Raw genomic sequence first — 15,269 nt, 5'->3', positions numbered from 1 at the left:
GGATGCCTCCTGGGCGCCTCCCTAGGGAGGTGTTCCAGGCACGTCCAGCTGGCAGGAGGCCTCGGGGAAGACCCAGGAGTGGGTCTGGGTGGCGAGATTATATCTCCAACCTGGCCTGGGAACGCCTCGGGATCCCCCAGTCGGAGCTGGTTTATGTGGCTCGGGAAAGGGAAGTTTAGGGTCCCCTGCTGGAGCTGCTGCCCCCGCGACCCGATACCGGATAAGCGGTCGAAGATGGATTAACAATTATGAGCAGGCACCTCTTTTCCTGGAAGAAAACCCTCCAGCAAACCGGAATGCTCTACCTCAAAGGTGCTCTGAGCGATGTTGGGTGACGCCACTGCTTGTTGACAATCAAAGTATTTTCAAACAAAGCAAGGCTAGCTCGGCCCTCCCTCCTATCCCCCGAACCGACCCCCGACTGCAAATCCTTCTTTGGTTGTTGGCTGGAACGCTGGAACTCTGTTTGGTGGTGCCCGTTGGCCAGTTTGTTTTTATTGCTGTGTGTGGAGCCTGGGCTGTCCACAGAGACCGCATTGTTTTGCAGTGTCTTTAGGGGACAGGTAGCTCGCAGATAGTGAGGAGATGTTTGCTGTATGTGACAAAAAATTTTGTAGCCTAAAAAACAGGTGACATCGCTTAGAGCACCTTTTAATGGAAACAGTATTAGTGTGTTGTGTTTATGTATCAGAGGATCTCAGCAGTCTGCCCGAGCAGTACAACCCGCCTTGGTTGAACTGACAAACACAAGACTGTCACAGATTACGAGGGAGAGTGAAATATAAAGCTGAAGTGAAAGAAAAGCTGCTGCCCTCAATACAAAAGGGTTTACATGGTTTAAATGTGGCTTTGATGATTCTCAGTGCCAAATCGAGAAAGACAATGTCAATGTGTTAAATGATTCAGATTCAGATTGAGACCATGACAAAACAATGGAATGAAGTGCAACATAATCTAAGGTGGAACATTTATTAAGCAGGTACCGACATTACAGTACATATAACTTTTGTTTTATACGACTCTAATATCCAAATTAATTCTAACATAGATGGACGGTTTAATTAGAACTTCTTAACTAGAACTTTGTAAAGTCCTGTTACCGCCTGGTTCGAGGCTGGCAACAAAACGGAGGTCACACACACAGATGTATATATTTCCCTTTTACTCACAATGATAAAATTAAATTGTGATACTGCTAGTTACAGAGTCTCTGGTTCCTCTCCAAGCTTGCAGGGCACATGTTCAGGAAGGCTACCTTTCATTTCTTCAGGCAGGTGCACCTTATTCTACAGTTGGTCTTTAAAGAGCAAGCCGTGTTTGTGCGGATCTGTCTGAGCTGGAGCCCTGTCTTCATTAATTTTAGATGAAGTGCCTGGAGAGATACTTCATCAATATTCATGCCCTGATGATTACAGGAAGCATGCAAAGATATTACTGCACTGTTAAGTGCAAAGAAATGTCAAATGTAAACATGTACATTATGATTTATGATATTTAAATGACACCCACTTAGATTAATAGCTTGCACCAACCTCACTGACCTCCATTAAATGCACTTTTAATAAATACCCTCCAGACATTGGGTAACATTTCAAGAAATTTCTTTATAATGAGGGAATTGACTGATTTAAATGTTTGATGTTGGATTTGGTAACATGCTGGAAGTGTTTCCATTTAGAGACAAAAACATTAACTCACTGCATAAAGAGAGACTTTTCACTCACAAATAACAACACAGCTAATAGCCAGCTTGTGTTTTGATGAGGATGAGTTACCTTGTGACTGTTTCCTCTGGATATTCTAAATGCCTGCTGAGATAACACCTGAAGATGCTAACGCCAGCAAAGATTTTCACCAAGGATTTCTGCTTTGTGCCTCTGAAGCATCACTTCTAAGCTGATGTGTGTGGATGGCTGATTCTCAAAGTAGCTGATGTAGGTATTGATTTGCTGAGGATAAGAAGGATAAGAGTATATCTGAGTGGGACTGTGGGGAGGGAATGAATACTCCTTGAGAGGCTGGAGTGAATGTTAACAAACTTAATACGCACCACTTTTGCAACGAGGTAAAACACCAGTTTATATTTAAAGACTTTTTTGTATCACTATTTAAGAGTAAAACAGAGAATTTCCCATGAGAATACTGAAGAAACTACCTCCCCAAAGAGTACTGTTTAAAAACTAAACCGTCTCTAAAATTGTATTTGCACAAAGTAAAAGTAAAGTGTGTCCAACTATAAATATAAAGTATGTCAAACTATATATATAGTAGCAGTTTTGTAAATGTTTTTTCACATATTATTTATAATAACAAACATTGTTGTGTGTGTTACATGTACAGTATTTTCTGCCTGTTGTGGTGACAGCTACACATTTGATTGATATGATCTGCTGCTTGTTTTGTTGTACAATGATGACATCAGGTTAATGAGAGACCTGCCAAAATGTCTTGCTGACTGGGTAAATAGAATCTCTTATTGTTTGGGTCTAATGCACCTGGGTGTTAAACAGTCTGCTAGATACATAAAAACACTGATGAATAGCTTTTGTTTGGCAAATTAATACAACAACACAATCTTGACAGTGTCATTATGGTAAGCCATCTCCACTGACAAAAGAAACCGGGTAAACATACTTAATATTCATCAGTAGCCTTTAGCAGAGTAAACGAAGTGGAAAAAGAACAAAAACGTAAACTTTGACGTTATTTACATCTATTTAAATTAACTGGAACATATTCATTTCACCTTCTTTTACACTCCTCTCTGGTTCTTTTTTAATCATCATTTAGGCCTAGTGTTTGAGGTGGTGCCAACTAAGGACATAGTTAATCAATTTTGGCCAAATCGGAACACTCACAATAAATCATGAGGTGTTGTTTTTCTATTTTCCATGTACTGTGCCTAAGCTTTATTTTGAGAAATTACTTTTTAATTCAATTTCCTCGCTGTGATATTTCCCACGCCCTGCTAACAAAACGGGAGGATAACAAACACATGAAAAGTTTTGTTTTGTCATTTACATTCCGCACGACCATCTGTTACTGTAGCAGTAGTGTTTTTTTTCCATTCAGAAAAAAATGAGTTTGCTTGAAAATTAGAGTGTATGTCAAACCAACTAAAACAGAGTCTGAAAAATGAGGAGCAGGTTTTCTTCAATTTGTCCTGGGCGTAATGTTTCTTCTAAATAGCTGTTGTACTCTGAGGGAACAGCTAAGTGGGTTTTGCAAATTAGATGGAGAAATCCATGTGATCACCTGTAATGTAACTGGTGGCCTGATGCTAACCGTAATTGCATTGACCCTTATTTGCATGAATTAAATAAGGTTGCAAATATGGAAAAGCCTTGGGTCTTTTCATTATTATTATTAGATCCGGTGCCCCTGATGGAACAGGCTTGTAACTCACAAACTAATTTTAGAAAGCCACCAGGGATAGCCATTTAGTCCCTATCAGTCCGTGCCAATTATAGTTGAGTACCAATTGTAGAAATGTTGATGTTGCCACCTATAGGCAATATATGTTACAGCTGCAGTTACTACTGCTTGTTGCTGTAGAACCATTTACTGAGGATTCGTGGACAATTTTTCAAGTGCTAGTCACTCAAATTGCATTTGTCTGGAGAAACACTAGCAATGTTTCCATTCACATGTTTTCAATGCACATTTTGAAATATTGCAGTAGAAAAGCTCTATAGAAAAGGCAAAATTTGATACAACTTTTGCAATTGCGTTAAAAGGTTTTCACGCTTGCGTGAGTTTTTTTTTTTTTCCTTTATCAAAAGAATGTTCACGTGCTAAACGGGACATGAAAATGTCTTTGCTGAATAACTTCTGACGTATTGAACATTTAACTCACGTTACTGGTCATCTGCCAATGTCGGCGTCTTCTTATTTTTATCTTCGTCTCAAAACCGCCCCCAAAAGCATGAAACAAGGCCAACACTAGCTGAGATAACAACTAAAATTTGCCCAATTTAACCAAATTCCTGAAGACCTCTCCATTTTTCTATCATACTGTATATGTTTAGATGGCCAAGGCAACTTGATTTGTTTTGAGTTCCCAACCTCTACTTTTCTCTATAGCTACACTGGAGCCTAGTTTAATCATTCCAAACCAGTTGACAATGCCTATTCACATTTGTTGTTTTAAACATTTCAAAAGTTCACTTTAAATTCACTTGACAATCAAAAGGAGAGTCTGTAGTGTTTCCCACAGGTTGAGAATTTACATGTGGTGGTAGGTGGCGCGGTGGGTGACAACGCGGTGGGTGACGGCTGGGTTCAGTAATAAACTAGTCAAACGAAGGTTTATGAACTATGAATTGAAAACAATGACTACCTATTTCTTTACAAAGAAAAAACTATCTAGCGTAAATATTTACCAAATCCAAGTTAGACTAAAATATGATCCAGATGTTTGATGTGCTTTGTAAATTAAATCTGGTTAGTTTGTCAAATGTTATGATTCAGCAGATAAAATACCTGATAACCTGGAGCCCAAACGTTATGTCTTAACAACTTAACCTTAATACTATACTATGATCCATACAGAAAGTGTTGTTTTAAATCTCAACATTGTCTCCTCTTAACTCCTGTTAAATCATATAAGACTAAGGCTACCTTAAGTTAGTTCTTGTTAATTTTATTTGTTAGATCATTGTTTGTTTTTTGAATTGTTTTAATCAATTTTTTGGGGATCCTGAACACACCGTACTGCACTCAATCTGAGCAGATTTCTGACATTCAAACTACTCTTATTGTTTGAATGAGTTATAGCTTAAATCTTTTACAGCCAACTTAATAAAATCCTGGGTTTTATTTGGGCTTGAGTCCATAAATACTCAAGCCTACTACTGACGATACCATCTGAGCCTGAAAGGTGCACTATGAGTTCCTGCATGGTTTGAGCGTGAGTAATAAACTATAAATAGACCAAACATGACACAACCTTGCTCTAGTCTAATGCAGTGTAATTGAAGCAGCCAGTAGCCTAATTAAGTAGGCTGTTGCATTACATTACAACTGGTCAAAGACAGTAGTTTCCTACAGTAAAAAACACCGCTCCACGTAGCAGCTAGCTCGGTAGCCCCTTTTGGTGTAACTCCACAGCAGTGAAAGGTACTTGTCTACATCTGCAGCTGTAAATTGCTGCTTCTTCTGCTTTTATTGCTGATAGGTGGCACAACTTAAACTGGAACAGATCCAGACTTGCAGGTATGAAGCTGCTGGCATTGTTTTTCTCCAGTTTTGACTGCTGCATGTATATACATATAACAATAGCAATCATAGTGGAGTAACACATTGCCTTTTTCATTAAAGCAACATTCTGCTGCATGTGTCAACAGAATGGTAAATTCACTTGTTTTCTATTTCCCTCATTTTCTTTTGTGACTATATTACCCACTATACCACTCATACCATTTGGTTTAACAAGCTCCTCAGAGAAGTCTGCTCCAAGCTGCTGTGTGCAAAGTTGACGCTTGTGCTGTGGTGCATTTATGTGCCATGTGAAGGGGTTAAATTAGTCCGGTGCTAAACTTATCACATCTTAGACAATGTATTTATCTTTTTCACTGTTCTGTCCTAATAATTCAAACAATGAATTTAATTATTTTTTATACTGTATATTTATGTTTAGCTCTACAGAACAAAGTCCTAAATGAGGTGATGTAAGAACTTGTGAACATCAGAACTTTCCCAGGGTTTCCTTTTTTCTGTCAATGGGTATTCTCACTTTATCTCGGATTAGTAACCTCAGTCTAAGTTGCAGTAATGCACCTTAATGCCACCCGCCATAAAACAGAAAAAAGAAGAAAAAGCAACCTCAGTGCACTTGTCAGACAGCATACACGACAGAGTGATAGGTGGATGGCAAGGTAGAGAGGAAAATAGGTCAGAAACTGACAGGATTATCAATAGAATGTATATAGCTCTGATATTCTGCTAAAACAATTTTTCACTTTTACAAAATGATACTATAACTAGGTGTGTCACAATTTTTAGTGGAAGAAGCTGTCATTCTTATTTTGATTCCAGTGCTGTTTGTCAGCTGACACAAGTTTAATGTTCACAGTATCACCATAGCAGTTGAATGCACCACACAGACACAGGGTAGCCTGCATTTGTTTTCCATCCAACACAGGAAGGACCAATGTTCTATTAGACATAACTCTCTCTATGTTGTTTTACCTCTGTAACCTTGGACACAAATAGTGAATCAGGTGAATAAAGATTGCAGCCCCCATGATGTTGTTTATTTCTCCCACAGTGCCGTGCTCACACAGCATTTCTAAATTGGCAAGAGTACACGTTGAGACCTGGATGATTTGTAGGAGCCTGACAAAATCATCATCCATGGCAACACGGTCAAACAAAATGAATGTATCCATAACTTGATCTGAACCGCAGTATGACTAAAGGTGGCTATTTTTAATTCAGACTAAAGTTATTGTCTTCCAGTCTGGTATACAGGGAGTGACAGACTGTCAATACAATGACAGAGTGTAAAGTTGCTTGTTTTAAATGATACAGACAAATACCAATCAGTCAGTTTCTCTTCAGGACAGTGATTCAGGGATTGTTATCCAGCTTCCAGTGAGAATGGCCTTTGACCTCCAGGGCTACAATCAGGCACACAACACTCTTCCCGCTGTATGGTGATAAATAGTACATTTGTAAAAAGAGATTGGCTTTAGAGAACTGGAGCTCAGCCCAGTTTTACCAATGCATGCTGGTCCATGGGCATGAATGCAGGTCTGAAGGTTAATTGCTTCCAGATGTTCAACCTGACTAGTTTGTTAATCAATGGAAATGATCAGTCTCCCATAGTGAATGGTCCAAGCTAATGTAACCTCATATTTACAGAGCCTGGAAGTAAGTACAGTACATAATGGTGATCCATGTTTTTAGGTTGTTTTTCTGTTTGATTTTGGGCTTGAGTCTAATACTCAAAGGCACTCCAAGCACTAATGTAATGAATACCACCAGCCTTTAGTCCATATTAGGCCTGCCCGATTCAGGGAAAAAATATGAATTATAATTTTCTTTTAGCATAGAATTGATTCTCTGTCACATTTTCTTTCTCACAAAGTGTGATGTTTATTGCACACATGAACCATGACAAAACAAAACAAATTGGCAGTACCAAACAAAGATTTCTTTTGGCACCTACAGCACACTGCTCATCACCACAAGCCTGTAAACACAGAAGTTTCATAAAGAGAAGGAAGAGCATAGCAGTGGTTTGGAGCACTTTAAAACCTATTTTATACAGTCAAGAATTGGCAGAAGAAAGTTGTAGCGTTTGTGATGCCGTCGTCTCGTAAAATTAAATGATATTCATTAAAAAATTGTATATATTTAAAAAATTAAAATCAAAGTTATTTACAAATTTGATCGTGAACAGGGGGAATCGAGATTGCAATTTTTATAACGATTAATCGTGCAGGCCTAATACATACATATAAATCCTAGGCAGAGGTCAGGAGGCTTTATTGTGTATGTTTTGCACCTCCATCGAATGTGACCTGTTTTAGCGCAAACCACTAATGAGCTTGTAACGCTAGTAGTCGGGGCACTGGTATAGTAAAAAGAAATCTCTATTTCTATTCCACTAACAGGGCTCAAAATAGCACCACACGTCCATGGTAGCATAATGAGGGTCCCTACATGTGAACCAAAGCATTGAGAACATTGTAAATGTTTATGACAGTTTATTAGGGAGGTAGTTTATAAAGACTGTACCATTTGCGTATACAGGCAGACGCCATCTTGGGAAAACATGACCAGTCGAACCACGAGCGCCGTGCAACCAGTAACCAGTAACATGGCTCAAGCCCGGCGACTGGTCATGACTGTTTACCCCAGACGTGTAACCACACGTTGCAGCAATGCAGAATGTAACAACTGTAATTTGGTTCTCTTGGCTTTGACTTGGTAGCGTTGTATTTCCTTATACTCATTTCCGGCTTCTCCTTTTTTTTTAACAACATGAAATCAAGGAGAGGGTTAACTTTTCCTGCTACAGCTTTCCAACTGTGGGCAGAAATAACAGGGGAGACACCATGAAGTATGCTTTAAATGATTGGTATTTTTGCTCTCTGTTCATTGTGTATAGCATTAAGATTGAAGTGTGTGTTGAATGTCATGTATTCTTTTTGTAAATGGCTACTTTTCTGCAATGGAAGTCTTAATAAATGGCAGTGTCCTTGGCTACAGTTATAATGTAGTCCATGTTTGTGCACTGCTGTTAGTTTACTCTCATGGTCCAGATGCATCTTTGTCCACAATAGTAACAGTAGGATCAGGCAATCTTAACCAGTGGGTGGGGACATTCATTTATTAAATATAAAATCGCAGTACTTTAAAGAAGCTTATTAGTTTCAATCTATAATTCTACATTCTATACTTCTACAGCTACAGAAATGTGTGTGCGTGGTTAGTGTCATCTTTTTGTTGTCCTGCTGGGAATTCGTAGATCAGCTCTGCAGCTCCACTGAATCCTGGAGGGGACAGACTTTTCCTGGTTAAGAACATTGATAAACTGCTTTTGCTCCAAATCCTACAAGTAGGACCAAAAGGTCAACACTCTAGGAGTTTTAAACCCTTAAGTGTTAAGTAAAAACGAAGATTGGGGAGACTATGATGAATTACACAGGAGCATTTAAAGTATACCCATTTGAGGAGACAATTAAAGAGGCAGTAAAGTTTAACCACGATGTGTTACTGTGCAGTGCCGTCCCAACTCTCTGAAGTTCATGTCTTCCCAAAGGTGTATTTAAACTCCTGCTGTTGGGCGTTCAGTTTAGCTAAACCTTCGAAGTTAACAAAGATATTTCGTGAGCAGCACTGTCTTTTCATACAGCTGCTACGTCTCCCCTCACCTATGAAGGCACTAAGTTGAACAACTCCTCTGCTTGAAAAGGTAATGAGGTTATGTTGGACACTGATCTGAATGACACCTGGGTGTCATTGTCTCAATTTACATAGCATTAGTTCATAAACTGGAAATTCTAAAACCGTAAGGACTAATTTCCTTCCCATGGATACTTCATACATACACACCTAGACCTCACATTATCCTGTATGATGGAGGGGAGTTCAGAAGTTGCATCATATCCCAAAAATATATCTCTATATGTGCAGGATTAACTAGACTTCTATGAAGCCCGATTGGTTCAGGGTGTTCAGAATGAATTTAGAGTGTTAAAAAGACGTGGCTCACTTCACAAGTTTATTGTATCACAGGTCATTAAAAAAAAACTCACACATTTTGATTGAAAAAACACGGATGACGATTAAATATGACAACTAACCTTGCCAACTTGCAATTGTCACCTGACAGAAGGAGTCTAAGGCACTTCATCAAGAGAGCAGGAGGAATGACTGCGTGCTGTAAACAGGGATTTGGGGATTAACTCTCCTGAATGTGGGAAGATAAAAGACAGGCTGGATTAGAAAAGAAATGATTAATGTTGGGTTGTGTATGGACAAAGGCCAGTAAATATTCAGTCATAATCCTCCAGTCTATAATCAAGATGACAAAAACAAAACCTGGACTTGGACTTGGAGGTGGAGGTAGAAGAGGATGTAAAACCTAGACATAAATCAAGCCATGAGAGGCATAGGACAACACTGGCTTTGTTTTTGTTACAGTTGATTTGTGTGTTCTTCTGTGATATAATTGTTAGACCTTCAGCGTGAGGATCATTTATCTCAATGGACCTCCATCAAGAGGCCATTAAAGGGATAAGGTGTGGTTTCAGTGTTTGGGGATTCTGTTAAAGGAATAGCTTGATATTTTGGGGAAATTGTTATTTGCAATCTTATCAAGAGTTAGATGAAAATATTGCTACCACTCTCACATCTGCACGCTGAATAAAAAGCTACAGCCAGAAGATGGTTAGCTTGGCTTAGTATTAAGACTGGAAGCGAGGGGGAGAAAGCCAGCCTGGCTTTGTCCCAAGGTAAAAACTCCACCTACAAGCACCTCGAAAGCTTCGATGTAAATGTGCACATTTCCCCAAATGCCAAAAAGCTCTTTTAATGACGTTTAGTGGGTAATTTTTGTCAGTATTAAATTGTAAAATTATTCTGATCTATTGTTTGTAGGACATGCAGTAAAAACATTTTTTTAACTTTAAAGTTGTTTCTACTTTGATTTTTTTGTTCAAGTCAATGTTTTCAAACTAAAAAGACAAAGTCTCTAATTTATTATTACTTTCACCTTTTAGGTTTATCAGTTATAATCATTACTAATTTACATTGTTGAAGCCCTTCATTACAACCTGTAATGAAAAGAAATATCATACTGTAGCCCCTTTTATTTATTTGTTGTGATTTTGATTACACACCTCAGTGGGTATGCCAGAGGCAGAGCACAGAAAAATGCACAAATGTGCATACTGTAGAACAATCAGAAATACATTTATGCATAAGTAACAAAAGGCGGAATATTGCCAATTGCCACTTTGTTAGTGAGTCCTCAGTCCTTGTCAAAGGATTTAAAGATCCATCTGAGTAGAGTAAGGTTAAGAGAAACAGAGCAGTGAAAGTAGAATAGAGAAATAAAGCTGAGGGACGTTAAATGGGCATGATTTTTACAGACTCATGAAGTGTAGTTATTACGGGCTGAGTCATACATCTGCAGTCTGACTAATCAGAAGGTAGGGCAGAGGTATCTTCTGCAGACCAGCCAAGCTGGGCTGGTTTGTTGGTAAATTAATCTATAAACTCCTGTGATATAGTCATTACAAGCATATTGGTGACATTGTACTAGGTAGTAAATTGAAACAAATGAAACTGCTGAAACGACTTGGTTTGTTTATAAATGATAGTTGGGGCGATGCAAGAAGTTAATAAAGAAGGTGCAGGGAATGTTGCCCCACAATTTCCAGGGTTGAACTACTGTACTCCATACCATGAAAGTGTGGCATTGATGAAGAAATATTTAGTTGTTATCCTCCAAGATTTATGCTGAGCTATTTGGCCAAGACAAAGTAAAAGGAGCTCATCCTCTGAATAGCAAACAAAAGGGTTAAATGAGGATAGATAACTAATTAGGGAGATTGAGAGAGAGCAAAATTCTCCAAAGACGGGGCGCCCAGGGTTCCTTCTGCCTTCAAATTGCTGGTAATGTGGAGGAGTTGGTCCAAGCCATGCTCATAGATGTTGGTGCTATTGACTCCTGTTGTACCAAAACAATCCCTTGCTGAGGAAGATTAGGTTTCATTGGAGAATTGAAAAGACTTGCTTCTTGTTTGCTTTTCTGTTTATCCTCCTCACTCCCTCCCTCTCTGTCTTTGTGATTCACAAGTTGACCCACATGACATAATAATAGTCTGGGAAGGAAAAGATAATTTTGGATGCTCTCAAATTGGATGTACTTTCAAGACATCAAGCTAGAATTCGCACAGAGCTGTTCTAATGAGGTTGAATCATTCTGCAATATATTCCTTCATGCTTTAGTCTGTTTCTGTGCAACTGAATCAATCTTTTGTCAAATTGAGGTACAATTGCATGTATGTGTGCGCATGTGTGTTTGCTCTTTTGCTAATGCTTGCATGTGTACTGGGAAATTGACAGCTGTGGGCTATGATCATCCCCAGTCCAAAGAGACCAAAAAGAAAATCAAGCAAATAGCAAAAAGGCTTCAGTTGTGCGTTGACTTGTTTGCCTCAAAGTGTGTGACTCGAATCTCCTTCACCAGAAGATGGGAAAAACATTATCAATACAAAGTCCTTATTATCCATAATGCACTGAATTTTCTCTCACCCCGGACATTGCCACCGGTACCATTTCTTACTGTATTGATAATGCCGGATTTTCAGTCAGTCAGTGATAAATAAAACGGTCCTTAAACTGCTCTTTAATGACCTTTTATGTTGTCAGAAAGCTTGACATTTTGTTTTGATTAACCCAAAGTGGCTGTTGAATGGCAGAATTGACATGGCAAATGCAAATGACACATGACGACAGTGATGTACTTTAAGTGACATGTATGGATGTGAGCTCCCTTCTGTAAAGGACAGAACTCCCCTAAAGGCGCACATGTGGAAAAACAGGAACATACAGAAGAGGGGAGGAATCATGGCCGTCATTGATATTGGTAGCACTGGGCGTTAGAGTTATGGTATGTGAGAATCGCTCAGGCAACAGGCCGTTCACCTCTAAGGTCGGAGACGATTACACACTAATTGAAGTATTCTACTGTTGCCGCTAATCATGGTTAAAGAGTCTGCCTCTTTATCACCTTGGACTGGATGTCATGTGCACTTGATGACCCTCGTACTTTTAAATCAAGGTGAACAAGTGAAAAAATGGGAGATGGCATGATACAAAGGGGCAGTCTACTACTCTCGAACATTTGGCTTTAAGTGACTTTTGAATATAGTGGGTTATTCAGCTGAAATATCGAGTGTTTTATATTTAGGCAGAATTATTAATAGAGAAACGATTAGCTTCCTAATTAATTGATCTATTTGTCTATAGGATACTATGCATCCTGACAAAGCTCCCTACAGGCCCCACAGCTGTAGGGCATTAGAATCAAAATAAGGCAAGTCAAGTTTATATATAGCACATTAAAGCAACAAGGAAATTTAAGATGTTTTACAGAAAAAGCTAAAAAAATTGAGACAAAGTGCAAAACAAACACTACAAACGGACATTTAAATACAATTTCAAGTGCCAAGATAATAGAAAATTAACAGGGATAAAATGTTGGTGAGACAGGGATAAAAATACAAATAAAGGTTGTAGTGCAGTGTAATAATTTGATAATTATTTGATTTAATAAAAGTCAGAAAAGCCTCGTTTTAAGTTCATTATTTTACTGAGGGCATTTTCACACCGACAAACTTTAGTTTGGTTGAGTCAAACTAGAGTTCATCTGTCCCGCTGGTGCTGTTCGTTTGGGCAGGTGAGAATGCCGCAATCAAACTCTGGTGCGCACCAAAAGGGGACCAAACAAGAGTACCAAGACCTGCTTGAAGAGGTGGTCTCAGTACTCTGCCAATCAAACTCTGGAGCGGTTTGTTTGTGGTGAGAACGTGATCCGTACTTGAACGTGCCAACTATACAAACTGCCAGTCTGAGCTAATGTCTCTTGTAGTCAGGTGTGTGTAGCAATCTGCGACTCAGCAGAGCAGCAGACTGTTGCAGCTTGCAGTGTTTCTGTCCCAGAAATAGACGGCGGTCAAGCTCGCCGGCCGTCACTCGTCTCTCCGTAGTCAAACCAGCTGCCGCTAATATTGCAGACAGACGCCGGCAGATCAAAGTCTCTGTGACCAGAGCAGATGTAGAAACTTCTCTTCCAAAAAAATGTCTGATAACTTTAATGAAATGAACTGGTTTGACCACTAGACCAGAACACAGGACCTTCTTCCTTTAGTTACTTTCTTGCTCCCGCCCCCAAACTTATCCAACCAATAAGAGGGCTGGACGTTTTTTCCTGATTTTGTAATGACGCAATTTGCTATGCTTGAATTTTTCCAAACCAAACAAACTGCCGAATTCAAATTGCTCCAGGTTACAAACTCAACAACTGATTCAGACCCAAGCAAACAAAATACATGTGTGAAAACGCCCTGAGAGTTGCTGCGGACCTGCAGTTTTCTGAGAGTTTGTTCCAAATTTGTGGCGCATAAAAACTGAAAGCTGCTTCTCTATGTTTAGTTCTGACTCTGGGGACAGAAGGCAGACCCAACCCACCCAACCTGAGAGCTCTGGGTGATTCATAATGTGGCTGCAGATCACAAATGTATTTTGGTCTTAAACCATTAGGTGCTTTATATACCAACAGTAGTATTTTGAAGCGATTCTTTGAGAGACAGGAAGCCATTGTAGATTGCACAACTGGAGTTAAGTGATCCACTGAAGTGATCCACTTTTTACTATTTTTGGACCACCTGGAAAGACACTGTTACTAGTTGAGTCCAGTGAAGATAAATGCATGTTTCATCCAAATCCTGCTGAGACGTGAGGCTTTTAACCCTTGAAATATCATTTATGCTCACTTTGTAGTTGTTTTAATGTTGCGGTTGAAATTCAAGTCTGAGTCCAGCACTACACCAATATTTGTGGCTTGCTCTGTGGTTTTTAAAGTGCCCATATTATGAAAAAATCACTTTTTCTGGGATTTGGGCTGTTATTTTGTGTCTTTTGGTGCTTCCACGTGCATACAGACTTTGGAAAAAAACTAAACCATGCTGTTTTGAGTGAGATACAGGTTCCTGAATCCAGGTCCTCCGGGTGAGCTGTTGAAAATCTGCACGGCTTTCTACGTAACTAGCCGAGGTGGCTAACCGTAGCATGCCAGCTACAGCATGCTAGCTTGTTTGCAATGGCACCACACTGCTACAATACACACTAGTTCACCATAATCTCCAAAAGAACTACTTCCATGTCCCTGTTCTGCAGGTCTTCCACAAGTGCCCCTTATTTAGAAGTCTCCCAGCTAATCCTGCCTTGTACTGACCAAAGTTGGATTTATCTAGCTGATAACCTAGCTAACCTAGATAACCTAGTGATCTTACCTAGCAACTGCGCATGTGCAACCCCCAACAAAGATAGTATAGAACGGAGATGTCTCACTCTGTAGCTAAAACTGAGACCCAACACACAGGTTGAAAACATGATCTGCAGCAGTGTGCAGTACAAGAAAAATACGGTGTTTTTAAAAAATTAAACCATGTAAACCTATTCTGGTACAATCGTTAAATACAGTTATGAACCTGAAAATAAGCATAATATGGGCCCTCAAACATTGCTTTTAACATTTAACATTTGTTGAACCCGAATGCTGACTTTCTATTTTTCTTTCTTGGCTCCAAAAACAACCACCTCAGTTTGGTCTTTGTTTAAATGAAGACAATGCAGGCCCATCCAATCGTTGATTTGTGAAATGCACTTACTCAGTGTTTGTATTGGACCATAGTCTCTTGGTGATATGGTTAGGTAAATGTTTGTGTCGTCTCCATAATGACAGTAACTTCTTTTTTGGTTTGTTTAGAAAATGTGTTTGTTTTCAAATTGTCATTTGTCACGGAATAATTGGCATGTACTTTCCTTTTTTTTATCCAATGAACATCTTTAACACTTATAAAGACTCTGTTCTGTTGGTTCACCTACAACCCCACCCCAGTGTGTGAGAGACGAGCTTGCTACTCTCCACAAGCTTTCTTAGGTATTTTAGTCTTATAAATAAATCCAATACAGCCCACAATCATATGAATACAACTTGAAAGTAAACACTTGCTCTAATGCAAAAC

General features: G+C 39.2%; 1 long non-coding RNA gene across 1 annotated transcript in view; it reads left to right on the top strand.

Annotated features, from left to right (window-relative positions):
- The window catches only part of LOC117951555, a 7,011-nt gene extending 3,467 nt beyond the window's left edge, over window positions 1-3,544 (top strand). The window contains exons 2-3 of the long non-coding RNA XR_004658205.1: window positions 880-884; window positions 3,534-3,544. This is a non-coding gene — a long non-coding RNA (uncharacterized LOC117951555). The remainder of the gene's footprint in view (window positions 1-879; window positions 885-3,533) is intronic.
- Window positions 3,545-15,269: the final 11,725 nt, after the last annotated feature.

The sequence above is a fragment of the Etheostoma cragini genome, chromosome 10, assembly GCF_013103735.1.
Source record: "Etheostoma cragini isolate CJK2018 chromosome 10, CSU_Ecrag_1.0, whole genome shotgun sequence".
Lineage (NCBI taxonomy): Eukaryota > Metazoa > Chordata > Actinopteri > Perciformes > Percidae > Etheostoma > Etheostoma cragini.
The sequence above is the reverse complement of the archived record's forward strand: the minus strand, read 5'-3'. Positions and strand labels throughout refer to the sequence as shown.